The sequence below is a fragment of the Marmota marmota genome, unplaced genomic scaffold, assembly GCF_001458135.2.
Source record: "Marmota marmota marmota unplaced genomic scaffold, marMar, whole genome shotgun sequence".
NCBI lineage: Eukaryota > Metazoa > Chordata > Mammalia > Rodentia > Sciuridae > Marmota > Marmota marmota.
The window spans coordinates 5,947,514-5,974,747 of record NW_026000020.1 but is presented as its reverse complement, the minus strand read 5'-3'; the positions used below and the strand labels follow the sequence as shown (position 1 = coordinate 5,974,747).

The window sequence follows — 27,234 nt, the reverse complement described above, 5'->3', positions numbered from 1 at the left end:
CTCACTGAGTTGCTTAGGGCCTCCCTAAGTTGCTGAGGCTGGCTTTGAACTCCCAGTCCTCCTGCCTTAGCCTCTGGAGCCTCTGGGATTACAGGCGGGCACCACTGCATCCAGCTTCTGTAAGGTTTTACTCCAGGGTAAGCAGCAACTTAGGACCAAAAAATTGGTATTATCCATCACATTGAATTAATAATGTCATTTATTAATGAATAAGAGGAATTAACATTTAATAGTATATATGAATTGCATTTTATTGTATTCATTGTCTTGTTTCAAAAGTCTAAAATCATTTGTGTAAGGAAATGTCTAGTTTTAGGATTACATGTGTGAGTAACATTTTGACTAGAATTCTCAGAACCCATACTGGAGGGCCACGAGAAAACTTTTTGTTTGAGCCTTGTGCAGTCATAGAACAATTTTTAAACTGGAAAGTTCTTCAGAGATTCAGTAGAGAGGAAACTAAAACCCCAAGAGATTAAAGGACTTTCCCAAGGCCAGACAGCTAATCCACAGCAGGGCCGTGAGGAGCATCAGGTCGCATGGTGTCCTGTCCGGGCCCCCTTCCAAGGCAAGGCTGTTCAGAACTGTGATCCAGGAAGGTGGATTATTCAGACCAGGAGGCCTGGAATGCAATGTCTTGTCTGAGACAGAGCTTTGCTCTTCCTTTTGCAGGCCTCTGACTTGTGGAATACAAGTTGAAAGACAAGAAGTTTAGAGAGGAGAGTGAACAAGAGAACCCACTCCACCCCTAGCACCCTACCAAGGCCAAGGTCACTGCAAACTCCGGCTTCAGCATGTGCAAGTACATGCCAAAGAGGGCAACAGCTGAGCCAAAGGGCTATTTTTAACATTTCTAAACCACACTGGTTGCATGCCTTAGAAGATGGGCTACATAATGATTCTCTGTTGGAAGGTTCTTTTTTTGCTTTAAAAAAAAAAAAAGATTCACTTTTCTAAGGGCATCCACACTGAAGGGCAGTGGATAAATTCTAAAATTCATCTTCTTGTTTTTAAACATTTAGTGAAATAACAACAGTATGGTAATTATTGATTTCAAACTTAGAACTTGCCCTGTTTGTAGATGGAATTCACCTGAAACATTCTAATATGACCTATGTTCTATTGGTTCCAACCATGCACTAAATATGCAGGGATGTTCCAAGCTGGTTTTTAGGGGTGCCCAGGGATTCCTTCCGAATGCTCACAAACGCATCGACTTAGTTGCCAAATGGGGTCAGCCGGTCCTACAGCTTGATTTCCTGTGTCCTGGCCCTGTTACTGGTCTGACCTCATGTCTCCCTTTCCCAGGCCCATTCCTACCCTGGCGCGCCTGCTGCTCCTGTTGCTGTCTCTCTGAGAGCCCACCCCTTCCCGGTTAGTAGACCCCTGCACCTGCAGCCTCCTCTGTGACCTCTGCCATCCTGGGCTCGCAGACTTCTGTTGTGAAAAGATGGAGGAGATGAACTGGGTTTAAGAGCTGGCTGCAATGTTAAGCTAAGAAAGTGGCAAAAAATCACCCAATGCAGAGAGTAGTTTTTAAACTGAGGGTCGGATGGCTCTGCGACCTTAAGGGTCAGCTTCCATGCTGGAACGAGCGAGCGCTGGAGACAGCATGCACCTGGAATCTCTTTATTTTTATAGGGGGACTAACAAAGGAGTTTCATAGAATGTTCTTCACCAAATAAGGCAGGGATAAGGTTTCAAGGGTGGAGTCTTGCTTCCTGATGTCTTGTGCTCAGCAGATTGATTGACATCTTGGCAAGTCACACCCATCTCAGATGCTGGGTGGGACCTTAGGCAGAACTTGAGGGGGAGGAGCACCGGCATCATGCGACCACTCCCTGACAGGGAGCCCGCAATGCCAGGCCTATCCCCTCACATCGCTGCAATGCACAATAGCTCACACACAGCCCATGGATGGCTGGCCACAGGGAGTGGGGCAAAGGGTCTGTATGACCTTAAGATCATGAAGTGTAGACAGTGTCATGGCATGAACTGAACTGTTTCCTCCTCGGCCGCTAGTCACTTTTTGAAGCTTCCTAATTAAGAATACATTATATATATATATATTTTGGGGGGGAATTAACCCAGAGGTGCTTAATCACTGAGCCACATCCCCAGCCCTTTTTAAAATTTTATTTAGAGACAGGGTCCTCTTGAGCTGCTTAGGGCTAAGTTGCTGAGGCTGGCCTTGAACTTGAGATCCTCCTGCCTCAGCCTCCAGAGCTACTGGGATTATAGGCATGTGCCACCAGGCCTGGCTCATTTTATTAATTTTAAAGCATTTTACCCCCTGAAAAGGGGTCCATAGGCTTCCTAGACTGCCAAAGGGGACTGTGGCACAGTGTTTAAGAAACACTGCCCTAGAGGTTGATTTATCATAAAGGATATTAGAAGTTATTTTTCATTTTTGTAATCAGAGAGTTTATCCTTAGAGAGTCAAGTTGTGAGCTCTGCTCTTGCAGAATGAGAAGACTCACTGGAACATCACTTGTTAGTTCTACTAAGATCTTGGGTCCCAATTTTTCTTCCCTTGAGAGAGAACTTTGTCATCTGACTTAATAAAACCCTGGTCCTGGCTGGTGAAGTTTCCAGGTGGGTTTTTGAGTGTCCTTTTCCAGCAAGGTGCATGTTGAGGGCTGAGTTCTACCATCCAAAAAGATATTGAGGTTCTAACCCCTGCCACCTGTGAATGTGGCTGTATTGGAAATAAGTTCTTTTTTATTTTTAGTTTTTCTTAGTTAAACATGACAGTAGAATTCATTTTGATAAAATTAATCACACTATGTATCTATCTATCTTATTCTCATTAGGACCCCATTCTTGTTGGTGGACACAATGGTGGGGTTCACGTAGGTGTTTTCATATGTGTCATAGGAATATTATGTTAGGTTTATTCTACTGTTTTTCCTATTTCCATCCCCCCTCCATCCCTTTATTCCCCTTCATCTAATCTATTGAACCTCTCTTCTTCCCCTCCCCCCCTTTATTGTGGTTTAGTATCCACATATCAGCAAAACATCTGGCTTTTGGTTTTGGGGGGGATTGGCTTATTTCACTTAGCATGATAATCTCCAGATCCTTCCATTTATTGGCAAATGTCATAATTTCATTCTTCTTTATGGCTGAGTAAATACTCCATTGTGTATATGTACCACGATTTCTTTATCCATTCATCTGTTGATGAGCATCTAGGTCAGTTCCACAGCTCAGCTATTGTGAATGCTATAAACATTAATGTGGTTGCATCACTGTAGGGTGCTGACTTTAAGCCCTTTGGATATATGCTGAGGAGTGGGATAGATAGATGAGAGATAGATGTTAATCTTTATCCTAGTACGGATTTCCATAATATATGGATTCCATTCTATATGGATTTCTAGTTTTCTTAGCACCCTTTGTTGAAGAGGCTGTCTTTTCTCCTGTGTGTGTGTATGGGTGTGTTTGGGGGCCTTTATCCAGTCTGAGGTAATTATATTTAAGTGAGTTTGTCTCTGTGTCTTCTATTCTGTTCCACTGGTCTTCTTGCCCATGTTGGTGCCAATACCATGCTGTTTTTGTTACTTTAGCTCTGTAATATCATTTAAGGTCTGGTATTGTGATGCCTCCTGCTTTGTATGGAAATAAGTTCTTTACAAATATAACCAAGTTAAGATGAGATCAAATTCTACAAATATACTCCGCATATATGGTCCTTGTAGATGTAACCAAGTGAATCCAATAATAAGTGGTTCTTATTAGAAGTGGAGAAGGGACACACAGAGAGAAGAATGACATGTGACCATAGAGACATAAATGGCAGTGATAGGGCTACAAGCCCAGGGACCAAGGACTCTTGCTGACAACCAGAACTAAGGAGAGGCCAGAAACTAAGGAGGACCCCAGAGTCTCAGGGGAAGACTTGCCCTGCTGATACTTCAATTTTAGACTTCTAGCCTATAGAACTGGGAGAACAAATTTCTGTTGCTTTAGGCCACCAAGATTGCAGTACCAGGCTGGGGATGTAGCTCAGTGGTAGAGCACTTACCTAGAAGCATGCACAAAGCCCTGGGTTCAGTCCCTAGTAAAACACACACTTGCACATGTGCACACGTGCGTGTGCACACGTGCGTGCGCGCGCACACACACACGCTCGAGCGCGTGCACACACATACACACACACACACATTGCAGTATTGTGTTACTGCAGCCCTGGGAGGAATGTGTCCCAGTGTGTCCCAGGGACAATAGAGGGAAAGAGAGTGGAAAACCAATTGAGGTCACAAAACTGGTTTTGTGACTTTTAGAAGCTCGTTGCTAATAAGGCTTGTACACCAGGCAGGATCTGGTCTGAGATGAACATTAATGGTTGCATACCATCTGGCTGTGCGATTGTGGAAATATATAGTTCCCACCCATGTCCAACTGGCAGAGACTAAAGCTACCCAAAATAGCCGAACAATTGTTTGGCCTAGAGATTGGCTTAGCTCAGCAGACAGCAGGAGCCTCTCGCCCTTCTTGTGTTACACTTGGCTAAAGCGGCCCTTATCTCACAAATGCTTCAAGTGAAAGTGTCTCTTACATTTTTGCTCCTTTCCCCCCTTTCCCCTGGTCCCCAAACATAAGTTTAGGGAAGACTGGGTATCTGTGTTTTCTTAATGATCTCCCTGCCCCTCAGGAAGGGCTCAAGTTTTTATTCAGTGATGCATGAAGTCTGCCCACAGGTGTGCTAGACTTCCCTCTCTCCTAATTCCCAGGAGTGAGCAGGACGTGGGCCAGATTAGGACTCACTTGGTTAATGCTGCAGCCTTGTTTACTCAAGAAGACAACCATGTCACCATATATTAGGATACCAATTCATACACCCACTTTAGAAAAAGACGTTGAGCCGGCAGGCCGAGACATTCTGGGCGCTGAATACCTTACCTCCCTGGTTTGGACCCTCCAGGAAGGGTGGTAGAAGTCAGGAAACAGTTAGGGCAAGGACAACTGACTGTTTGGGTTGTCCAGGCCAGCATGCCCACACCACGCCCCTCCTCTTAAGTCCCCAGTTCCCTCATGATTGGCTCATTTCCTGGAGGTGAGTCCTGAAATCTGCTGTGCTCCCAATGGGTCCATAAATAAAGCCCTTTCAATACATAAGAGCATTCACAAAAGCCACCTGATCTTTCAATAAATAGTATCCCTTGGACTAAATGCAAAGTCAAATATTGACCCACTAAATTTATACTCATGTAATCTAATCTTCATGTCAGAAAAATAACCTTCAACCCTGTTCCTGATTCAGAGAGAGAGAGAGAAATTGCTGTTCCTTTGGTCTCACAGAAAACCACCATATCTAGTTCTGCTCCCAAAATCAAGTTTCCAATTAAAGAAAAAACTTGCTGAAAGAGTCCACCGATCAGGTAAATGACATTAATTAAACCAATCTTGCATCCCCAGAATAAATCCATGTGATCATGGCATACAATCCTTTCCAGGCATTTCTGGGCTCTTAGTTTACTAGTATTTTATTAAAGAGTTTCGTGTCTCTATTCATGAAAGATATTGGCCTGTAATTTTATCTCCTTGTGATGTCTTTGACTTAAATATCAGGGTCCTACTTGGTCTCATAGAATGAGTTGGGAAGTATTCCCTCCTCATCCATTTTTTGGAAGGATTTATGAAAAATTGGTGTTAGTTCTTTAAATGTTTGTTGGGATTCACCATGGAAACAATTTTTGCCTCGCTGGGGTTGTTTTGTTCTGTTTTTGGTTGGTAGCTCTTTAATGGTCGTAGGTCTAATCGGATCTCCTGTTTCTCTTTGAATCAGTTTCAGTGGATTGTGTGCGTCCATGTGGTTTTATTCCATCCCATCCAGGTTGGCTCATTTGTTGGCCTGCAGCTGCTCATGGTATTTCCTTATAATGCTTTTTATTTCTGTGAGGTTGGTAACAACGTTCCTTCTCTTGTTCCTGATTTTAGCCTGTTTTTCTTTGGTGAATCTAGCCAATTAAAGGTTTATCAATTTTGCTGATCGTGTGAAAGAACTGTTGGCGTCACTGTTTTTCCCAATGCTTCTGTTGTTCACATCACTAATGTCTGTCCTGATTTCTTTTATTTTCTTCCTCCCATTGGCTCTGGCGATTAATTTGTTCTTCTTTTCTCCAGTGTCTTTAAAAAAAAGTTGGGTTATTGATTTGAGACTTTCTTCTTTTGTTTAATATAGGAGTTTAGAGCAATGAAAATCTCCCTGCTCCAATGCACCCCATCAGGATTGCTGTAGGGTGTTTTCATTTTTATTCATCTCAAAGTGTTTTCTAATGAAACTTGTGATTTCTCCTTTTTAAATTCCGGCGTATTATGGATTCCTCAAATTTCTTTCTGCTTATACTGCACTTTCAAGCATTTCTATTATCTTTTTAAAAACCCACAATTCTCTCTGTAGAAGCTCATTGTTTTGAATCTCTGTGTTTTTTAATTTCCACTGGAGGTCATTTATATTCAGCTTAAAGAACTTGCTTTCCTATTTCTTTAAAGTGGGACTGGTAGCCAGGATTTCTCCCATATTGTATCTCATTGAATCTGTCTTTGTTTCACCCCAGCTTTTGAATGATATTTTGTTGTATAGAAGCATCTTGGCTGATAGTTCTTCTCTTTAGTGCTTCAAATACATCACCCTACTTTCTTCTCGCCTCCAGTATTTCCAATGAAAAGTCAGCTGTTAGTCTTTTTTTGCAGATCTTTCATATAGAATGAGTCATTTTTCTCTTTTTGCTTTCAAAAATTTTCTTTTTGACTTTGGCCTTCAGCATTCTTACTATGATCTGTCTGGGTGTGGATTTTATTTGTGTCAGTGTAATCCTCCTTGTAATTCATCAAGCTTCTTGCAGTTAGATTGTTGGTAGACTAAATGTTTGCTTTTAAATCCATTTTAGGACATTTTCAGCAATTATTTATTTAGACTTTCTGTGCTATTTTCTCTTCCTGTCAGGTACTCTAATTAGTGTATTTTGGTGTGCTTAATGTTATCCCACATTTGCCTAAAGTTCTGTTCATTCTTTTTCCTCCTTTTCTCTCTCTGTACTTCGTATCTCATAATCTCTAGCTATCTGAATTAGTCAGTTCTGATGACAATAACAAAATACCTGAGGCAACTAACTTTATAAAGAGAAAAGGTTTAGCTTGCAGTTTTGGAGGTTCACAACTTACATTTTGGGAAGTTCAACATCCAAGATTGGGTGGTCCCATTGGTCTGGCCTCTGGTGAGGACAGCACACAATGGTGAGAGTACATGTAGGAACAAATGGTCACATCTCAAACCAGAGAATAGAGAGAAAGAGAGAGATTAGAGTTCCACAGTCTCCTTCAAGGGTACACCCAATGACCTAAAGACCTCCTGCTAGGTCCCATCTCCTAAAGGTTCTACCACCTCCCCAGATAGCACCACTCGGGGGACTAGGACTTCAATACACAATCCTTTGGAGAATATTCAACATCTAAGCCACAGCACTGTCTAGCTTCAATTTTGCTGATCCTTTCTTCTGCCAGTTTAAATCTACAGTTTAGCCTCCCCAGTGAATTTTTCATTTAAGTTATTGTAATTTCTAACTCCAGAATTTCTGTTTGCTGCTGCTTCTTCTTCTTCTGTTTTTTTAAAAATAATTCCCATCTCTTTATTAATATTCTCTACTTCACGAGACATTATCATTGTAACTCCGTTGACTTTTTGAAGCATGATTTCCTTTTGCTCTTTCAACATATTTATAATCACTACTTCAAGTCTTTCTAAAATTCAACATCACTTGTTCTTTCAAGTAAAAATGATGTTTTATGGGAAAAAAAATTGGCTAGTTCGTTACACAATACAAATGTTCTCACAGCTGATTTCCCTTGATGCAACCATTGTTCTTTGATCTACAGCCACATACCTCCCAGTTTGTCACCCCGTGTGGGTGGAGGTAGGTCTCTGCATAATGATCCACATGGCCCTGAAGTAGAGATTTGAATCTGAGGATTTTTCCTCATCCTGTGACTCTAATTTTAGCACATTTTCACACGACCATGATGAGCATAAATGGTTTTAGAATGACTCTAAATTTCAGTGCTTTGCTTAAATTATGGCAGTTGAAGCCTTCTTGACTATAACAGCTGTTTCGGAGGGCAGGACACAAATGCAGAGTGGTAGGTAGGACAGATCACCTGCCTGAGGGAATGAGAAGAGTTGCTCGTTCTTTCTAAGACATCACTGATAAGAACCAAGGCCCGTGGGCCATGAAGATGTTCATTTTGATCACGCTTTTCTTGGATCCCCTCAAATGGTACTGGATTTGAGATGGAGGAGGAGATTGGAGTCAGAAGCTCCTTCTTATCTTGAGAAAAAGCATTAAGAGTTATGTCCTTCCTATTCTGACCAGAGCTGAGAGCACATGGGAACAAAATCCATGCCAATGTAATGGTGATGACAATATTGTCAAGAATGATGATGATATGTCTAATAAGGAGCCCACATTTCTAGTTGCAAAAAAATTCCCTTTTGACTACACCTACTATGTTCAGTGCAGGATCTAAGAAGACACACTCTCAACTATCACACACAAGGAAATTCATCAGATTCTTATCCCATTCAAGAATATTTTTAGCTGTTATGGTGAGAAATTTTAATAAATTTATTAAGAAAATGAAACCAGGTAGTAATGTGTCTTGTTTTGGAGTTTCTTAGTTTATTCCTCCTGCTTCATTGTTTTGACTTTTCTTTGATTTTGTCTTTTGGGTCCCCCAGCCTTGGTGCTGTGCACTGGCTGGTACCAGGTGGCGAATGTCTTTAGGATCTTGGTGAAATAATGTGTGTGCTGAGAGCAGGGGCTGAGTGGGCAAATCTGCTTGATATACCCATCTGTCAGTATTTATTGGAATAATTATCACTAAAGACCAAAATATCAATTAAGTCTTTTTCAATCAATATAATAAATACAAAGAATAACATGGCTCTGAGATAGTTTTGAGGAGGCAGGATATAACATTGAATATAGATTGTATCTGTCTGTTTTCTGTTACTACAACAAAATCCCAAGGCTCGTTACTTTATAAGGAAAAGAGGTTTACTTGGTTCACAGTTCTACAGGTTCAAGTGTATGGTGCTGAGATAAACTTGTCTCTGGTGATGCCTCAGGATGGATAGCATCTCCAAGGAAGGAGAGGGAAGAGATTACATGGTGAGACAGGAAGCCACGGAAGGGAGGAGCCAGGCTTGCTCTTTTATAACTCTCTTGAGAACTGAAGGGACCCACAAGAACTATGCTAATCTTTTCTGAAGGCAGCTCCCCTGATGACCTGAATTCCTCCAATGAGGCTCCACCTCTTAAAGGTTCTGTACCACTCTCAACTTCATCATAGTGGGGACCAAGCTTCTAACAGAGGGACCCATGGAGGACATACTCAAACCATATCCAAACCACAGCAGGTTCATTGAAAACCCCAGCATAAAACTCTTGGCTGGCCCAAGATGCAGGACAAAGGCATAGTGACCTAGTACTTGCTGTCTGTTTTCGTACTTCCTACAAACATTTGTTAGTACCGCAGCGTGTTGTACAGGGAGCAAGCAAACCCCAGGGTCTCTGACTTTAATGCCTTAGATGGAACAGTATGTAAGTTCAAGGACAGACTCCACATGCCTCTCATCTTGAGGGCTAGGCAGGTTCTCCTAAAGGAAAAGACGGCCACTCTCCCTTGCATTTTTTTTTATTATACTGTTTCCTAAAGAAGCACCAACATACAGGTGGTAATGTGGTTACATTAAAACCAAAAGGAACTGACAAATCAAACACAGAAAGGCCCCCAAGCCCAGTACCACCCAAGCTGGCCTTCCTGGTATTACTGCCAAAGAGTGGAGCCCAGGGTCTAGGTTCTGAGTAGCCCACAGAGCCTAAGAGTGGAGTGGGAGAGACAGCTTCATGGCCAGGGCAGCTGAACGGGGCCTCTGGAGCCATTGCACAGACTGGAAGCAAACCCTGCAGTCAGGTTGAATCAAAGGCATCTCGGGGTTCCTGGAGGAACCCCCCACGGGGGAAGTCCAGGCCTGGCCATTGTGTAACAATGGAGTGAGAGCTCTGCTCAGTTTTGAGGTCTGTGTATTTTACACAATGAAATCCATGACTCTCCTTCGCTGATGCTTCTCACTCCCCGAGGCGGGTGGCAAGCAGGTCACTTGCAGAGCAAACAGGATCGAGAAACTGGCAGGTTGAGATGTCCACTGTAGCCCCTGGGCCATTTTAGATTCAGTTCTGCACTCTTAGCATTCATGTTCCCGGGAGGAGCAGACAGGATGCTTTGGGAACACGTGTCCTCTTATGTGCCCCTCGTGGCGGAACATGCTGGCTGAGGGTCCAGGCATCAGACGAGGCTTGTCAGCGACCCCACGGCAAGGACTTGACTGGGGTTGATCAAGAGAACTTGCAGCTAACACTGATGAAAAATTTTGACTTCCAAGCTTTAATTAAGTTAATTCAGAAGACATAAAAGCATGCTGAGTGAAAAACTTCTATGTCCCTAAACATTTATTTTGTTTCCCTGGAAGCAATCAATACAGCAGTTTTTCCAGTTTCCTTCCAGAAATAGCTTATGCAACCAAGCAATCACATATATATGTTCTTAAAGAAAAAAAATGGATTTGTGCCAGATTTTTATATAGTGCATAACACTAAGTGTACATTTTCTTTCACTTCAGGGGAAATGGTTTTCAGTTTTTCAAATTACAAAATATGCATATTTATTATAGAAAATACACAAAGGAAAAGCAAGAAAATGAGAATTGTTCATTATGCTGCATTTGGACATAGCCTCGAGTGACCTGGGATTATTTATATATCCTTCCAGTATTTTTACATGACATGTATAATATATTTCCTTGGGGTCTTGTTTTGTTTTTCTCTTACTACAGTGAGTTGCAAATCAACCTTTCCAAGTCATTAACTGTATCTTCTAGACTTTTTTTTTTTTTTTGGTACTAGGGATTGAACCTAAGCATACTTTACCACTGAGCCACATCCCCAGCCCTTTCTATTTCTTTATTTTGAGACAGGGTCTCACTAAGTTGCTTAGGGCCTTGCTAAGTTGCTGAAGCTGACCTCAAACTTATGATCTTCTTGCTTAGGCCTCCCCAAGCCATTGGGATTACAGATGTGTGCCTCTGCGCCAGGCTTGACTTCATTTTTTTTCTTTTCATTTTGTACTGAGGATTGAACCACCCAGGAGGGCTTAACTACTAAGCTGCATCTCTAGTCCTTTTTAAAAAAATTTTATTTAAAGACAGGGTGTCACTAAATTGCTTAGGGCCTCACTAAGTTGCTGAGGTTGGCTTTGAACTTGTGATCCTCCTGCCTCAGCCTCCTGAGCCACTGGGATTTCAGGCATTCACCACCACACCCAGCTAGACATCACTTTTCAATGGCTTGTTTATATGTAACATAATTTATTTAAACAAGATATCTTATTTGAAACTGACTTTGGTTACAGTTTTGCACCTTTGTAAGCCTTAATTTGATATATAGTTAGCCTTTATTTATGGAAGACTTTATAATTTAGGTGAACATTTCCTAATGAGAAGAAGACAGTCCTTGTCTTGATTTTGTATGTCTCCAGGGCACTGTACACAGCTAGATGAATCTAACTATTACAAGGACATATCTGTAATAAACACAAGTTTTAAGTGTAAACAACCTCAGAAAGGATTGGGTTTCTGATAGAAATTGCTTTCTGGAAGACAGGATAGCATTCTTTGGACTTAGAGCTACAGATTCTGTTGAGGGTTCACCAGGGATCTACTCATTCTATTTATAGAAAGAATTGTGACTTGGGGTCTTACATACAAAACAAAGTCAGAAGAAGGGCATCTGGCCTGGCGTAGTGGCACATGCCTATAATCCCAGAGGCTTGGGAGGCTGAGGCAGGAGGATCGAGAGTTCAAAGCCAGCCTCAGCAAAAGCGAGGCGCTTAGCAACTCAGTGAGACTCTGTCTTCAAATAAAATACAAAATAGGGCTGGGGATGTGGTTCAGTGGTCGAGTGTCCCTGGGTTCAATCTACGATACCCCTCCCCCAAAGAAGAAGAAAGGCATCTGTTTACAGTAAGCACACCCTCTATGATTTCCATTCAGTTGGGACAAAAGAATACATTTTGCACCCCAGGGAGCTGTAGGGCGCCCAGACCACCTGAAACACACCAGATAAAATGCTTTCTGCACACGACAAAACCATTTCACACATTATTGAAAGCTACTTTCTCGAAACAATTCCCTGCTTCTTAGGACGAGTGTGTTTTAAACGATGAAGTCTGAGTGCTTGGTGAGCATGCGTGAGGCCCTGGGATCAATCTCCAACACTGTGAATGTCTAAAGGATGATGGTCACAGGCCTGGGGGTTGTCACTCCAGCAGAGTGCTTGCCTAGCATGCAGGAGGATCCGTCTCCTAGCACTAAAAGCTGAAGAGGATCAATTGTGTTCTTGTTTATTATTATTCTCAGTGAAGCGGCAGAATCTTTGTAGCTTCTTCAGTCTCCAAGGAAGTCTTCTCCATTCCTAACTGTGAATCTCTAAAATAGGAACAAAGAGAAATGCTTCCAGGAAAAGGACCAGATAAGCCAGAAGGAGGGGAGAGAGAGCATACCTTTAAATGTTCGCTCCATTTGTGATTCAGATGCAGTTTGACATTTCAAGTCAAGAGGGATATCTGGGGACCACTGCTGTGCTGACAGAGCCCGTGCTCGGCGATGGAGAGAGCCAGGGGGACAAGGATAGAGTGTGCCCCGTAGTCGCGGCGACACTAGGGCACCTGATGCCTTTCTTCTTTTGAAGGACACTTGCACCATCAGCCCCAGGCTGGGTTTAGGCTTGTGCACGTGGACAGCAGTCTCCTGAAAATCTCTGAATACATTTATAAAGAAGAAAATCTCAGGTCTTTTCTTCACTGGAAACTAGACTCTTGACTATTATCTGCAGAAGGAAGATATTTCTTGGGTTTGCCTTTCCTGGAAGGTATAAAAAGCTTTGCTTTTCTTTTGAGACAGGGACTCACTAAGTTGCTAAGGCTGGCCTTGAACTTGTGATCTTCCTGTCCAATACTACCTCCTCTCCAAAAAAATAATTTCTATTTGTGAATTTTTTAATGATCATCCTTAGAATGCCTATAGAAGAAGTTTCAGTACTCTCAAGATGACACTTTTATACCTTTCAAGTGACCGTTTTTTCCACAATGCATCTGATCTCACAATGGGCCCCATACCCTAAAAAAATTACAGTTCTGGCTGGGTGCAATGGTGCACACCTGTCATCCCAGGGACTTGGGAGGCTGAGGCAGGAGGATCACTAGTTCAAAGCCAGCTTCAGCAAAAGGGAGGTACTAAGCAATTCAGTGAGACCCTGTCTCTAAATAAAATGCAAAATAGGGCTGGGGATGTGGCTGGGTGGTTGAGTGCCCCTGAGTTCAATCCCCAGTACTCCCTCCCCACTGCCAAAAAACGTTATACTTCTGTCTTTCAGGAATAAGATACAGTCAGCCAAAGTTCATGAAGTAATCTACATAAGCCTTGAAACATGGGCCACTGTTTTTTTAAATTTTTTTTAAAACTTTTAATTTTAAATAATTGTAGACTCACAGGAAGTTATAAAAATAGTACTGAGAGTTCCCCATACTTTCCCCTCAGCTTCCAAGGGTAACACCTCATATAACTGTAGTGTACTATCAAAACTAGAAAATTGGCATTGATATTGGTGCTATTGCTACGATTCTTTTTGACATCTGACAGTATAAGACCTGAAAATTGAAAACTAAAACCCATGAAAAGGAATGAGCTCCATCTACTGAGATGGACTTGTCCCAGGTTTAAGTTCTCCACACCCCACCTGCTGATGCTATTTTGGTTTTGTAAATTAAAATGCTGTCTCCTGTAAAAACTGCTAATCCCAGTCTCCAATAGGCAGAGCGGCCTCTCTGATCTTTTGTTCCTTGCACCACTGAAGGGGAAGGGGGCATCCTTGGGGGCCTCTCCTGGGGGTGTCTAATGTTCTTTTCCTCCCTCCCTCCTTCCATTCTGGTATTGGATTGAACCCAGGGCCTCACCTGTATCAGGCAAGGGCTGTACCACTGAGCCACATCTCCAGTCTTTTTTTAAAAAAAAAAATTAAACATTTAATTTTTAGGTGTAGATGGACACAACACAATGCCTTTATTTTTATGTGGTCTGAGGATCGAACCCGGGTCCTGCCTGTGCTAGGCGAGTGCTCTACCGCTGAGCCACAATCCCAGCCCCTCCAGTCCTTTTAAATTTTTATTTTGAGACAGGGTCTTTCTGAGTTGCCAAGGCTGGCCTCAAACTTGGGATCCTTCTGCCTCAGCCTCCCAAGTAGCTGAGATGAGAGGCGGGCCCCACATGCCTGGATTGCTCATTTTTACCTATTTATTTATTTATTTATTTATCGCTTTTAAAACCTTTTATTTAAGTGATTCTTGATTCATTTTTTCAGGTTCCTACAGTTGGAAAAGAGAATCAATTTGTTTTTTAAACTAGGAAACATCAACACTTTTCTCTACTCCTTTTGCCCAGTGAAACCCCTGAAAGATGTTTAACTGAAACTCTGTGATCCAAGGAACTGGGGCTAATCATTAACCAGTTAATTGAAAATGTAGGAACCACCACCAAAGAATGACACATAGATCTCGCCGACTTCCTCTAACTTGGCTCAGATGAATGTATTTATTCCCCGGTGTTTTGATGTTGGGTTGCAGGGAAAAAATGTGCTTTAGTGGAAAACTATGCATTATTAATAGTGCCCCCTCTGCCTTATCAAGTTGATCTGTCAGAGTTATTGTAAAAATCTATACTTTGCTGGTAACTGAGAGACATACAAACTGCCCCGTCAGCTAAGGATTGACTTTCCTCTCCCCAGGAGAAAAGTCGGTCTGTGTCCATCTGTACTTTCAATTCCACATGACTCCTTATAAATTTGTTCTGTTTTGACTTCTTCTTTGAAGGGTTATGACATTTGCCTGCTCCTTCATCTGATACATGTAATAAGATCTTTTACATGAATTCACTTTTATATCTAAATGGGTGTCCTTTTCCTTTTTTCTCAACTTTTATCAGGGTCAAGATTTTCTCTTTGAAAATTGTTCACTGGTCAGAGTTTCTTCTCTTTCTTTCAAAGATTACACCCAGACACCAATGATTTCCACTTCCACTCTCCATAAAGTAGAAATAGAGCTTCAAGATACCTGCAAGATAGTTTGGGATCTGAACACTTCTGGATTTACGTGACTCCTCGTTTCCTGTCCCCAGGCATTTAGGAGGGTCTCACCTACTCTGAAAATAATAGCAGTTACTTTTTGACTGTTATGGTTTGGGTAAGATTTGTCCCCACCAAAACTGATGCTGAGACTTGATCCCATTGTGGCAGTGTTGGGAGGTATGGCCTGGTAGGAGGAATTTGGATCATAGAGGTGGAGCCCCCATGAATGGCTCAATATCCATCTGAGTTCTCGCTCTTGTGAGATTGGATTAGTTACCTCTAGAGCAGATTGTTACAAAGTGAGTCTACATTTTTTTTTTTTTTTTTGCTACTGTTGATGCCCTCCACCACACTATGACACAGCACGGGACCCTTGCCAGATGTGGTGACCTTGACTTCCCTGCCCCCAGAGCCATGAGGAGCATAAACCTCTTTTCTTTATAAATTCCCCAGACTCAGGTATTCTGTTAGAGTAAGAGAAGATGGTCTGAGACATCGGCATGGTATTTCCAAAGCATTCATCCTGAGTTTCATAGACATATATTTTTTTTCCCTTTTAGTACTTATTTTTCACTAATTTTATTCAATCACATAACAGGAGTCTAACCAGTTTCAGTGGATTTGAACATGAACACATCTGACATGGTAAACATATAATGCCGTTGGCTGGAGCAGGGCCTGCCCATCACTGACTTGCCAGTCCCAGGAACTTTCTATGCTATGGTCACTCTGAGGTGCTGGGTTAACCCTGTGAGGACACCGAGGGAAGGCCAGTTCCGAGCCTGTGTGGCAGAGACTGGCTGACTGTCCACATACATCTTTCTCCCAATGTGCGCTCAGCTAGACCTCATATGCCAGACTCCCTGGTAATCACTGTGGCCCTGGAACTCCATGCTAGCCGATGGGGTTTAAGCAAAAGGGACAAATGTCTCTTCTAGGTCTGCCCCATGGAAATCTCCCCCAGACTGTCTCCAGCTTTCTTTCCCTTTTGCTGGATTGAGTGCAACTACCACCTTTGAAGTCGTTGATCAAGATGGCAGAGCCAAAAGACATTAAGAAGCCTGGGTCCTCAGATCACTGCTTGGAGGACTATCACTTTTTGGACTCTATCTAAAGAAGATACGAACTTCCGTTGTGCTTGAAGCAGTCTGGATGTCTGGGTTTGCTTGGTACAGCAGTGAGCACCATTGTCCCTGAGCTAAAGCTTCCGGGGCAGCCCCACGGCTGACCTCTCTGTTTCTACTGGTTGAGAGGAAGACCAGTCTTTCCGTGGGATTCTCTGCTCAAACCACGTCCACAAGCACAGTTAGTGTGATGAAGTGGCCACCTGCTGAGACATCCTTTAAAAGGAGAGCAGGTAGAGTTAGGCTTCTCACATCTTTTCACAAAGACGTCTTGGGGGCCTACTGCGTATCAGGCCCTGTTCCAGGCCCTGCAGATATGCAGCAAAGTTGACAAACAGTGGGGACAGACAGGAGCAAAATGACTGATGCTGTACAAGACAGCTGGAGATGTGTGCTACGAAGAAGGGCCCATCAGGGAGGGTGGATGGAGAGCTGAGGAGGCAGGAGATGTCTGGGATCTCCAGGGTCCTGGTCAAGGAAGGGCTCAGTGAGAAGGTGGTGAGGGGCAAGTCAATGCCTAGCTGGGGGAAGAGCATGCCAAGAAGTCAGGTCAGAAAACACAAGGCCTCCTAGAGATGCACTCAGGTTAAAATTCTACTTCCAGGACCCAGTTTAAGCCTAATCCAACCTGGACTGGGGTGGGAGAGGATGTCTTCAATGGCCACGCTCCTGAGCACGGCAGGCCCTGGTGCTCATTTTTTCTCTTAAACTGCAGATCAGTACGCCATCACAGGGGGCTTGCTTGGCACCTTGGCCACACCTGTGGTTTGGGCCATCTTCACTGTTTTTGCCATGCTGCAGGACCACTGTGTCACGGTTCTTGGTGATTTGCATTCCACCTGGCTCTTCCTGCTTTGTCTCTGTCCTGTCAATCTGACCAACGAGACAATCACTTCTAGGAAAACTCAGGCTGATCATGCTCCTCCCCTGAACCTCTGCAAGGTCTCTTTGTAGCCCTTTTCCTCAAAGCCCCTCCAAGTGCTACCCTGAGCTGCGTCTTCTGGGCTAACCCATCCTGGTCCTCTGGCTCTAGCAGCCTGCATGTGCACCGTTCGCTCTCTCCCGCACAGCCCTGGGTCCAGAAGGAAGGTTTATGCCTCAGAGCTCATTCAAGCCCCTTCCCACAGATTCAAGCTCAGATATACAGGGTCATTTTGAGAATGGGGGTTTGGCCAACATTCACACCTGAACCTTTCAGAACCACGTGATCCCTGACAAACGAGAACCCACGAGGGCTCAGGAGTGTAATCAACTTGACCCAGGAGCAGGGTTTGGGCCCAGCATCTCTGGTTCTCAGCCCTTCCACATTCTTACTGTATTTTGGTTAGGTTACATATGACAGGAATTATTTAATTGCCACGACCTGTATGGCCATTAATTCAGGTACCAGAGGGGGCGATGAGAGGACGAAGAAAAGACAAACAGACACACAAATAGAGAAAAAGCTGGGGCTTGGTGGGTCACTAAACCCCAGCAGGGAGGGAGATGGTGACCCAGAACCAGCTCAGCACATTTACTACATAAGTTTTAAAACCAAAAAGGTTATTATGAGAAAGTTTCTTCAAAAAACAAGCAAAACCAAGGTCATAGGTATGAGCAGCCCAATTATGATTATCAGCTTCTGCCCACAATTTTCTACCCCTGGGAAGCTGGTGTCTGGACTTCATGGTCAAAAACTGATAGTTCTCTGGCTGGCACAGAATGTCCTTTTTACAGGGTGTCACCATAGCAACTGGGCAATCTTTAATGGTCACCTTCGCACTGAAAGTTCCCAGGAGAGGTATTGCCTGTGTCCCAGGTCAGCTCAGGAAACATAATCCAGTCACTGCTCCCAACACTTCATATTTGTCAGATTTACAATGTTTGGTTAATAAGCCTCCAATTGTAAGTTCTAGTTAAAAGAAAGACCATCTTACTACAATTGTGCAGTCACGAGGTTCCCATGTGTAGGGTGAGTGAATAAAGAACAGTATGCCCTGACTGTGTTCAGGTTGAGAGAGCCGCATACCAGAGGCTGGGTGACTTATAAACAACATAGATCTATTTTGCACAGTTCTGGAGGCTGGAAGTCTGAGCTCAGGGTGCCATCATGGTTAGGTTCTGGAGAAGGCTTTCTTTGGGGCTGCAGAATGCCAACTTCTTGTTGTGTCTCCACATGGTGGACAGAGTGATGTAGCTCTCTGGCCTCTCCTTATAAGAACACTATTCCCATCATGAGGGCTCTACCTTCATGACCTTGCTACCTCCAAAGGCCCCACCTTCAAATACCACGACACTGGGAATTAGATTTCAACATATGAATTTGGGGGACGTATAAACATCTAACCTACATGGAGCCCCATGTACCAGGCCCTTGATTTTATACAGTTGATGAACAGACTCACTTCAGTAAATGGAGTCACAGTTGCTTTTATTTATTTATTTATTTATTTATTTATTTATTTATTTTTGGCTTCCCTTTTCTGCATCCCTCCCCCAAACCCCAAAACAAAATAACAACAAAAACCCAAAAGAAGACCTCTGTCTGTTCTGAAGAAATTTAGAAGTGGAATGCTTCACAGACAATGTATGCATTTTTATATTTGAAAAAGCAATTGTTTAGCCAGACACATTCCTGTCATCCCAAAGGCTGGGGAGGCTGAGGCAGGAGGATTGCCAGTTCTTTTTCAGTATGGCTCTATGGAATTTCTTCTTCACATTATTTGTGATTTACTCCTTGTTCTGTTCTTTCCAGAAATGCAGTTGGGAGTCGTAAAGGCTTGGCCTGCAGCCTTGCAAAGGCCCGGAGCTTGGTAATCAACAGGAAACTCAAGAGCTCTGCACTGAGAGAGGGATAAACCTACTATGTCCACAGGCCACCTTTTAAAACCACCCTTTCCATGAAGGAGGACTTCGAGAGACAAGTGGCATTTGAATAATGACTTCCTGGGAACTTTGTTTAAACTTTTACTATGGTTAAAAATAAACAATTTCTTCTTGCTATCGTGTGTCAACGCTTCAAGAACCTGGCTCAGTCATCTATTGCAGGAAGGACATGTGCGAAGAAGCTCAGCAATACGCCTGAACGCTGGGACTTGGAGTAGGCAGGCCTGACAACTTGAGTGATGAGATGGGGACAGGAGCTTCTGCTGTATAGAGCCCTGGGTGGGTGAGGGTCGAGGGGTCCTGCCTTCCTCCATGAGGCCTTAGCCATGGTGAGAGTCTTTACCAACCTCAAGAAGTGTGAAAAAAAAGAGGACTGAGAATGTGTCTCAGTGGCAGGGCACTTGCCCTGTGAGGTCCTGGGTTCAGTCTCCAGCACTGCAAAGTAACAAACAAAACACAACAAAAGACACAAGAGTCTCCCTCCCCTAAACCCCACAACAAAATAACAACAAAAACCCAAAAGAAGGCCTCTGTCTGTTCTGAAGAAACCTAGACGTGGAATTGCTTCACAGACAATGTATGCAATTTTGTATTTGAAAAAGCAATTGTTTAGCCAGACGCACGCCTGTCATCCCAGAGGCTCGGAAGGCTGAGGCAGGAGGATCACCAGTTCAAAGTCAGCCTCAGCAAAAGTGAGGCACTAAGCAACTTAGGGAGACCGTGTCTCTTAATAAAATCCAAAAAAAGGCTGGCGATGTGACTTAGTGGTTAAATCCCCCTGGATTCAATCCCTAGTAGTCTGTTTGCGTGTCCTCCACCCGCCCCCACCAAAAAAGCAATTATTTAGCTGGGCATGGTGGTGCACACCTGTAATCCCAGTGGCTCAGGAGGCTGGGGCAGGAAGATTGCAAATTCAAAGCCAGACTCAGTAAAGGCCTAAGCAATGTATTGAGACCTTGTCTCAAAAAAAAAAAAAAAAAAAAAAAAAGGGCTGGAGATGTGGCTCAATAGTTCAATGCACCTGGGTTCAATCCTTGTTTTTTTCTTTTGTTTAAAAAATATTCTTCTGAATTCGATCTGCTAGCATTTTTCCTAGGAATTTTATGTTTAGATCCATCGATGGGAGTGTTCTGTCTTCTCAAGTTCTTTTCCTCAGTCTTCAAGGAGGGGGGCATCCTGATGTAAGTGGGTCAGAGTCCAGGATGTTGGTGGTACCAAGTTCATACATTATGGGCTCTAGTGTGCTTCTCCCTCCTCTGCAGACCCTCCTCTCCCTCTTGATCTCACATAAGCACTGGCAGTCCAGATTTCCCTTCCAGCCTTGGGAAGAACCTGGTGCAAAGATCTGAGCACAGAAGGAGAGAGGGTCTAGCCTGTGCTCATGCAGGGTTGCAGGTCACCTAGGATAAGGAGGACTCTTAAGGCCCCTACACCTTTGTCCACATCTCCCAGGAACCCTAGGAAGAGGATGACCAGGGCGAGGCAAGATTCAGCCCATTCCTGAACGCCATTTCCATATGTTCAAAAGCTCATCCCAAGAGCAGAGTCTTTGCCAAGTTTTAGTCTTGGTATCTATTTTGAAGAGTGATTTAAAAATGTCAAGCATGTGGGACTTTTGGTGTTTATATGAAATATTTTTTGCACCTTCTTAATTTATTATTGCGATATGATAGATGGCCTACCAGGCAGCTAGTTCCTTCAAGAGCAACGCCCTGAGGCCAAGGAGTTGTTAACAAGCCCTGTGGGAGGGAAGGGGAACTAGGAAATAGAGCTGCTTCATGTCCTTTGAGATGAAAATGTGTCCCATTATAAATCCATTCAGCAGGGGTTTTGCTGAGGCTCTAATATCCAGCTCTAAGTGAGCACTTCAGCTGAGATGACACAAAATTACTTTTGGAGAAAATGAAACCAACAATTGATCAATACAGCATATAATTAAGAGGAGAAAGTGAAGAGTCAGGGGGCCAAGATTCAAACTCTGAAACTATTAGTGAAGTGGCCCTAGAGATGTTACTTAATCTTACATCTCAGTTTATTTATTTACCTATAAAATGGAGATATTTTGGCAGCTCCCTTGTGGAGCTTTCCTAAGTTTTAAATAAGGTAATATATTTAAAGTGCTTAGAACATTATTTGGCATTCAGTAAATTCTAGCTTTCTTTCTTTCTTTTTCCCCCCCAGTTCTGGGGGTTCAACCCACAGCTGCTCTATCATTGAGCTACATTCCAGCCCTTTTTATTTTGAGAAAGGGTCTTGCTGAATTGCGGAGGCTGACCTCAAACTCATGATCCTCCTACCTCAGCCTTCTGAGTCGCTGGTATTATAGGTGTGTGCAGCTTGTTGGGCTCTGGCTATTATTTATAAGGATTGATTCCATCTGGTAGAAGCGAACACTTCAAGGATGGAAGACTTATGCCTAAAAGCTTTGTTCCTCATGAAAATTGGTAGAGTGACAGCCAGGATCCTGCACTCCCTCCCTAGATAATGAACATCAAGTATAGGTGATCCCTGACTCAGGATGTTTGATTTGTGATTTTTCAACTTTAGGGAGATGCAAAAGTGATAGGTGTTTAGTAGAACCTACATCTGAGTCTTGAATTTGGGTCTTTTTCTGGGCTAGTGCTACAGGGTATGAGATGCTGTGATACCTTCACCAAAGGGAGCGCTGTCCGCAGCTGACACTCTATAGTGTTGCGTTGCTCAACTATGGTGTACGGTAAATTGGATATATTGAATACATTTTTTTTTTTGGCACTGGGAGTTGAATGCAGGGTGTTTAACCACCCAGCCACATCCCCAGCCCCCCTTTTTTAAATGTTTTATTTTGAAACAGGGTCTCTCTAGGGCCTCGCTAAATTGCTGAGGCTGGCTTTGAAGTTGTGATCCTCTTGCCTCAGCCTTCCAAGTTGCTGGGATTACAGGGGTGCACCACTGAGTCCAGCTAAATGCATTTTTGACTTACAATATTTTCAACTTATCATAATGAGTTTATTGTGAATGTAACTCCATTGTGAGTCGAGAAACGTCTGTATAGACAGATGTCTGTTGAGACTCTGCCTTCCCCTGGCCCCACCCACCTCTCCCAAGGCTGCCCATGATGACCAAACTCCCTTCCCCAAAAGTGCTAAAAAGGGTTTAACAGAGACTGTTGCCTGACCCAGTTGCTCCATGTGCCCCTTTCCTCCCTTCTCTTCAGAGAGAGGGCCACCCTTTCAATTCCATCTCAGGCTCTTCCACACACTGCTATACAATTCCCTTGAATGCACTCTCTCCCTTTCCTCTAGTTCCAGTTTTTATAGTGGGTTTTGGAAAATTGCTTTTCCTCTTTTCATTCCATTTATCACTCTCTGTCCCCCACCAAAGATCTCAGTCATGGGCATGAATCCAATCAGTGTCAGGGATAGATTTATATAAAGAAAAACAAACAAACAACAACAACAAAAAAAACTACCCGACCTGAAAAGTAAACAGCACAAAGGTCAAATGACAAGGAAATGGGAGTGTATATGGTTGCTGAGAGTGTGGTACTGATAGGTCCTCCTCCCAGCCTCAGAAGGTGGAGAGCAATTACTGGGGTTGGAGCCTCCAAGGGAAGACTTCCCTGAAGGACCTGAGAAGCTGTGTTTCCCAGGCTGTGGCAGTCCTGATCAAAGGGGTGGCCTAGGAAAAGCCAGCCATACTCAGAGGCAGGGACTAGTTAGTCTCTCTTGGGGGTTTAGTATTTAGTACTGTGTAGTTTAAAAATTTTAAAAAATTGTCTTTGGTTTTCGGTGGTATGAATAGCAGATGTCATTTTCAGGGCCAATGCTGTACAATCTTATAACTTTCTAGAATGATTTGTGATCTGAAGTCAAACTTTTCACTATTCTTTATAAAAGCATTAAAAAGGGGGGGGGTAATAAATTCCTATAGTTGAAGTAGACTTTTCTGTTGGGGACAGAATTACTCAGTTCTAATATTAATTGTGTCTTATTAGATTGTTGACTCATAAACCTACAAATGATCTCACGTTACTTCTTCAGTTTGAAAATCTAAATCACAGCGTAATAGACCCCATATTAAAAGCAATACTTGCCTGTGGGATCTTTTATTCAGGATTTAAGGATGATTTTCATAAGCACATTTTTTTCTGGTACTAGTGCCTGAAAAATCATGGTATATATTTTGAACCCTCGATGAGGCAAAACTAAAACAAGGGTTAAAAATAAAGTTGAATGGGGGAAATATTGCCTACAGAAATTTATTTTACATTTTGGTACCAGGGCTCGAACCCAGGAGTGCTTAACCACTGAGCCACGTCCCCAGCCTTTTTTAATATTTTATTTAGAAACAGGGCCTCACCAAGTTGTTTAGAGTCCTGCTAAATTGCTGAGGCTGGCTTTGAATTTGTGATCCTCTTGCCTCAGCCTCCCGAGCTGCTGGGATTACAGGCATGCACCACGGTGACCAGCTGCCTACAGGAATATTATTATCTAATGATAAGAATTTTTTTTTTTTGTAACTGCAACCCAAAGTAACATTGCAACATCCTCAAGTTGCAATTGTAACAGTGCAAATTTGCAAAGTTGCTGCTCGCTGTTCCTTCTGTCTCAGCTCCACCCATGTCTGGTGGCTGAACATCTGTAACTGACGCTACTGTTTCAAGTTTCTTTCCCTCCACTGCACAAGGAAGAGAATACACTTCGCCGTGAGGAGGTGAAAACCACTCAGGGGCGAGTCCTAACAGCCTGGCTCCTTACCCGGGCTCTCTGCATATTTATTTGTTAACTTAATTCATTAATATTCTCCACTGCTAATTTTTCCCGTGACAGTAGGCACAGGGGACAAAGCCATCCTCTCTCTGCGCTGGGCGTGGCCCCTGCGTGAGGAGGGTTCCTTGGAGGTGGCGGACGACCGCGTTCCCACCTTTCCCGGGAACTGGGCCCTAGACCCGCCAACTCCTCTGCCTGGGGCGCGCCCTGTGGGCGGGGCCGGACCGCGAGCCGCTCCGTGATTGGCTGTGTCCGAGCAACCGCGGCAACGCCTGGACAACAGAGACGTGGACCCGCTGAACCTTCGCGCCGCCGGCGGAACCTCCGCTTTGCGCATTAGCAAGATGCTTACCTCGCCCGCCCTCTCGGGTCCGATGGGCCCTGGAGGGTGGGTGGGTGGCTGCTGAGCCGGAGCCGCTTGCCCTCCATCCGACATTGCCTAGTAAGTGAGGGGACACCATCCTGCCACGCCAGGACCTGCGAGGCGCTGAGCTTTCCGTCAGGTTGCGTCGGGGGAAAACTTGGAAGGATGCTGAGTTTCCTAGCTGAACTGCAATCCTCCCAAGTGCTCAGCGACCTCCCCGTGCTCACTTAACTGTGGTTGTCGGGTCGAGTCCAGGGACAGGTACCTGCCCATCCTGCCCTAGAGAGCTTTCCCTTGGCACCTTGCTCCCTGCAGAAGCTTAGCCACTCGGGCAGAGAACCAGCTCCCTGGTTTCTGTCTATGCCACAGTTCAACGTAAGATGACGAAGTCCACTTGGGCTTTGGAGGTAATACGAGAACCAGGCAAACTAATTTCTAATAAATAATGATAAATATAAATAAAACCTCAAAGTGATCTGCTTTGCACTAAAGCTTTCCACAGATTTCAGTTCCGGAAAGGCCTCTGGCTGCCTGCCATTCCACACGTGGTGTCACAATCACACCACTTTCTTTGACTCTTTTTATATGGGCATAAAACTTAATAGTTAGCTTTAGTTTCCATGTAGTTTCATCGCCTCAAGAGCTGTGTGTTTCTTTCTTCTCAGCAAGGATCCACCCTCAAAGCTCTCTAATTATTCTTAGGTTTTCTTTTCTTGCCCCTATTTTCTCAATCCTGGGACAGTCCACTTGAGACTCCTCACCGCTGCCAACATTGTTGGCTCTGATGATCACAGCCTGGCCTTGCCTTTTAAGGGCTGAAAAATGGGGACTGTAAAGAATTGAAGCAAAGTACATCAAGGAGCGTCGGCTCAGTGTCCTTTCTTCTGGGAGCATGACAATTCAGAACTCTCAGAAATCACAAGACATAACCACCTCACCTAGACCTTTTTTTTTTTTTTTTTTTCCAGAAGTTACCAAGAATAGGAAGTTTGGGAGGCTGATCCTAAAGCTTACCAAATGCTGAAGCCAAATTGATGAACTCTTAAGTCTTGCTTTGCCTCTCAGCCTCTTATCACATAGGATATGACCTTGTAGGGCATGGGACTCCCACCACCCCCAAAGCAGCTGTGGGGCATCAGTTGGGTGCCCAGGACAGGCAGAAGTCCAGCAGGGCTGGAAGGACATGGAGCCCCTACTTCCTTTGGTTGTGGCCCTTGGACTTAAGCCATAAACTTTCTATTTTCTCCAAAAGCTTTGCCTACCCAAGGCTTCAGCTCAGACTTTCACTTCCATCTTTTCCTCTTTCACTTCCTCCTCTTACTCAGGAAATCCCTTCCTCTTTCTTCAAATTCCATGATTCTTAGCATAACTTTTAAAACTTTGGACAATGTTCAAAATGGAATGTGTTACATTGTTCTGACTTCTGGGTTCTTTGGTCTCCCAATTTGTAAGTAACCTCAGATGATAAAACCTAAATAATAGTAGTAAATAAATAGTATACTTATATCCAGAATATAATGTCTATAGTTAAAAAGATAGCTGTTTCCCATTCTTAGCCTCCTTAGAATTGTGAATCTTTACTTGGTTTTGAAAAAAAAAAAATCAGGATTCTGTCAGTAAGTTCCAAGTGATGGATTTAATTCATCTCATCACTTACACAACGTGCTTGCTGTATATAAGGCACTGTGCTGAGAGCCTTCCTAGAGTTTGCCAGTACAGCCGTGGAACCTTCTTCTAGTCTAGAGAGGTCACACCAGAAGTGTCCAAGGCTAGAGAGATGAAGTATTCAAAGTGAAGGGAATCTGGAGAAGCAGCATTTGATGCCAGATCTGGAGGCTGAGATTCCTCACAGAATGCTGGAGATCAGCTTGGAGGTGGGAAAGCATGGGTGGGGTGCTGTGTGTTGATGGGGTGGGATGGGGAGTCCTTTGCTAATCCTGGCTTCAGGCAGGCTTCCTTGCTCTTAGAATAGTCTTTTTTTTTTTTTTTTTAAAATACCATTTGAGTAGAAGATCCCTCCTGTTGGGAGATGCCCTTTCTCTTTTCTTCCTTGTTTTCTCTAGCTTGTTCCACTTTCCACTTCCTTTCATGTCTGACAGTACAGGTATTGTCAGGCTATAAAACCCTGGAGCTGAGGTTTGAGTCAGAATGAATCATACATGTTCTCAGATGCTATAGAGCCAATCCCACATATTAAAAAAATAAAATAAAAAGATAATCCCAAAAGGAACAGGGGATGTGTACCTGAGCTAAGCTGGGGAATTTGGCTACCTTTGGTTTGGAATCAAGAATGTGTCCTTTTAAAATTAATTAAAATTTGAAAGCAGAAATAAAGAAGTAAAACCTCTTCCCTTTTAAACCCAAGACATGTAGCTCCTTCTGGCAAGAATGTAGGAGTGGGTGTGTTTTAGGGAAGAGGAAGATTAACTGGAAATGACGAAGTAGTAAAGAAATCTTTCTTCTGAGCTTCCCTTCCTTGTTTCTATAGGAACAATTGACCCAATTTAAAAGAATTTTAGCTGTAGCCTTTGTGGACAGATTCCCCCAAAGAAAGTTGAAGCATATTGATCTGCCCTTGTTCTCACTATCTGTGATTTATTCTGAACTTCATAGTTCAAAATGCCTGGGAATTTTGGATTAAAAAGGTACTTGAAATAAAAGTGGATGTCATGAGCCAAGCTTGGTGGCACACGCCTGTCATCCCAGCGGCTGAGGCAGGAGGATCGCGAGTTCAAACCCAGCCTCAGCAAAAGTGAGGTGCTAAGCAACTCAGTGAGACCCTGTCTCTAACTAAAATACAAAATAGGCTGGGGATGTGGCTCAGGGGTTATGTCTCCCTGGGTTCAAAAAAAAAAAAAAAAAAAAGGGGGAAAAATGGCAAATAAATACAT

General features: G+C 43.5%; 1 protein-coding gene and 1 long non-coding RNA gene across 6 annotated transcripts in view; one reads left to right on the top strand and one right to left on the bottom strand.

The window, feature by feature from the left end:
* Positions 1-27,234, top strand: part of LOC107154118 (von Willebrand factor A domain-containing protein 3B-like) — an 83,557-nt gene that overhangs the window by 17,929 nt on the left and 38,394 nt on the right. The window contains exon 1 of one of the 5 annotated variants that reach the window (XM_048810309.1): positions 5,295-5,384. The exons of 1 other annotated variant lie outside the window; for it this stretch is intronic. The gene's annotated coding sequence lies outside the window, so the exon portion shown is untranslated. Of the gene's footprint in view, positions 1-5,294; positions 5,385-23,919; positions 24,422-24,454; positions 24,751-27,234 lie in introns of those variants that run through there. 3 more of the 5 variants (XM_048810312.1, XM_015499706.2, XM_048810310.1) reach the window with 3 other exon arrangements.
* LOC125618821 lies at positions 231-1,667 on the bottom strand. The gene is made up of 2 exons (XR_007350202.1): positions 1,393-1,667; positions 231-680 (listed from the first exon to the last, which is right to left on the bottom strand). It is a non-coding gene; the product is annotated as an uncharacterized LOC125618821 (long non-coding RNA).